Genomic DNA, 3,085 nt, shown 5'->3' with positions numbered 1-3,085 from the left:
AGCGCTTAATTTGGAGGCCGAGCTCGTGGGGCCGCAGCGCGGCCCCGCGGCGGTGCGGCCGCCATTTTGCCCCGGGCATGGAGAGCTGAAAACGCTCCTGAAACGCCTCAGAAGAACCCGAGGGTGGTTCTGAAGGACAAATCTCACTCAAAAGTTAGCGTTTGTTTGCCCGCGGAATTCGGCACCTGGCTTCCGGCTTTCACCTCCAAAAAGGTGACGTTTTATGGTCCATTAAAAGGATTAATTTTTTTTTAAATAATTTACATGTCAGCCCAAGTTAATGCGTTGCTTTCCAGAGACCTTTGAATTTGTCCTCAAGAAGTTGATGTGTGTGCCGATGTGACAGTGTTAAAAATCTTAAGGAAATGGCATGTAAGGAAAAAGCAGCCAAATAGTTTGCAGAACAGCAATTTACAGTGGAGGTGCAGAGGGACTTGGCATTACAAACAAGGCTGGCAAAAACACTGCTACCTGCTGCCACAGGCATGTGAATGGTAGCCCTTTGCGAGAGTCCTAAATCCTGCTCCTGTTACTATTTTATGTGGCATTTGTTAATACATTATCTGATGAGCATTAAATCAAGTAAATTATTAAATATACTTATTCCTTCCAATTTAATTAAGTAGCAGATTGGCCAAACACCCACCATACCAGCCCTGAAAACCAGACTTGCAGTGGATAACAATGCTGTAGACATGCAGACCTCCCTGTTGCTTTAATTCTTGCTCTGGGGAACCTGACTGGCACTAAATGTGCTATGGTGTGGGAAAAGACTTTCATATCCTTCTCTAATAACGTATTCTGTGCTCTGTGCATGACAAATTCCACAGTTCAAGGGGCCTAAACTTGCTCTTACTGTACTAAGTTGCTTTACTAAGTTTATTAAGCACACACAGTGGACAGCTTAAAACCCTTTCCCACGCAGCTCTATTTAAACAGTGACAGTCTTTGCCAGGTGATATTGCAGATGTCAATTACTCAGGTTTCAAGAAGTGGTTGGGCAAGTTTGCAGAAGTGAAAAACAAGCAAGAGCTATTAACTGTCCAGACAATGCTTTTTGCTCAAGAAAGTCCTGAGCTGCAAATTAGTGGAGAATGGGGAAATACACTGAGAAAGTTTGATGCCCACTGGTGCAGCTCTTCCTCAGGCATCCACTAGTGACTTCCATTTTTTTTTTCCCCAGGAGGAGCACAAACACAGTGCCACCCTGCTCCCTGCCTTGCAATGACACAGAGACAGTTTTTGCTTTTGGGAAAATAGTAGAGGTCAGTACACCTCAGGGCTAGGGACCACCCTCATTTCAGGAAATTCCCTTTCTTCATCAGGGTATCACAGTTGCCACATGATAGAGGAGGTATTGAGTCGTGGGCCTTTGGGGCAGTTCTATCATGGCTGTGTTAGCTTTGTGAAGGCCATTTTTCACACTCGCCTGGCCATACCAATAGATAAGCCCTGGGTAGGTGTAACTGGAGGAAAAGCAGGCTTAGATCTGTATTTCTCAAAGCTGAGCAAACAAGCGGCAGCTCTACTGGAGGCACAGGATTGCCATGATGCTTGCCAGGCAGATGCCCCCAAAAATCAAACCCAACTTGATTACAAGTCCTGCAGCTGGAATAAAAGTTGGGGAAGTGCTAAGCTGGGTGCTCCTTTTGCCATAGAATTAATGAGAATGGCTGTAAGCATCTAATGCTGCTAGGAGGGACCATTCCGAAACTCCAGCCAATGAAAGCAGAGGCAATCACATAGTTCACAAAGAGGGCTCCTTGGTCAGGCAAAAAGACACATTCCAGCCTAACTGCAGAACCAGACAATTCTCTGTCAAACAGCCAATGGAAAGAAAAATGAAGGCTGGACAAACAAAGGGAGGGCAGAATCAATACCATGAAGACCAAAAATATGTGGCGTTTATGCATTATTATTCTATTCTCTGCAGATTTTGTCCAGCGGGACTCCAACCAAGTTGAGTAATAGACAATTGTTGGTAGCAAAGCTGAGAAGGACCAGAGCAAGTGCGATGGGAAAACCTGACTGACCATAGGATTATTAAGGTAGTGAATAGCTTTAGTGACATTGAACTTGTCTGTGGTTGAGACAATTATGGAAGGAGTAGTAGGAAAAAACAGCATAATAAAAAGAAGCAAATTAATGCAAACCCATCTAAACCACTGTGTCAGTCCATGCACTGGAAGATTTTCCCGACAAATACTCTCAGGATAAGGAGCATATGTAACTTCCCACTTTGATATGCACAGCTCCCCGCTGTAGGATGATGACTCAGGTTCTCCTTTACACTTAATACTCTGACATTCACAGGCACTGAAGTCCTTAAGGATATAGGTTGCCATGGATTTCTCTTGAAACGTTACAAAAGCCATTTCCAGTGGATTATTATGAACAGCTTGTTCCTCTTTTGAATAATCTTCCATCAGTTCATTTGCAATGTTGGTATAATAATCTATAGCATCCTCCCTTTCACATCCTCTCATTTCACAACAGCAGAATTGACCACATGGCTTAGGGTTGTTTTAGACCTGCTTGCTATACTGCTGACGCAGGTGTTGATAGTAAGTCAGGCTTTTTACTGCCCGTTTTCTTTTTTTTTTGAAGAGATGAATAAGCTTGGCTACATCATAGCACAACTGAAACTTAAGCACAGTGCAGATTGGCAGAAGTGAAATGGCCTTGTATTGTCTCTTCGTTTGCATTTTTTGGAAGACCAGTTATAAACAATGAGCAGTTAACAGGTTTTTTTTATATGTGACGTACTTCATGTGACGTCTCATGAAGACTGGTCAGAATCAAGTCAACAACAGCAAAAAGCATGTGCAGCCAATAAAGATGATTACCAGTTTTTAAGTTGACTATAGTTGTTCTTCCAAAATGTTCGATGTCGAAGTGGAGAGCAGTGACGAGTGGCATTCCTCAGGGGTCGGTACTGGGACCTGTACTATTCAACATCTTTGTTGTGGACATGGACAGTGGGGTCGAGTGCAACCTCAGCAAGTTTGCCGATGATACCAAGCTGTTTGGCGAGGTAGACACGCTGGAGGAGAGGGATGCCATCCAGAGGGACTTGGACAGGCTG

At 43.9% G+C, this 3,085-nt stretch overlaps 1 pseudogene; it reads right to left on the bottom strand.

Annotated features, from left to right (window-relative positions):
• Positions 1–1,631: 1,631 nt before the first annotated feature.
• Positions 1,632–3,085, bottom strand: part of LOC104291062 — a 3,186-nt pseudogene continuing 1,732 nt past the window's right edge.

This window comes from Charadrius vociferus, unplaced genomic scaffold, assembly GCF_000708025.1.
Source record: "Charadrius vociferus isolate BGI_N301 unplaced genomic scaffold, ASM70802v2 scaffold147, whole genome shotgun sequence".
In the NCBI taxonomy this organism is placed as follows: domain Eukaryota; kingdom Metazoa; phylum Chordata; class Aves; order Charadriiformes; family Charadriidae; genus Charadrius; species Charadrius vociferus.
The sequence above is the reverse complement of the archived record's forward strand: the minus strand, read 5'-3'. Positions and strand labels throughout refer to the sequence as shown.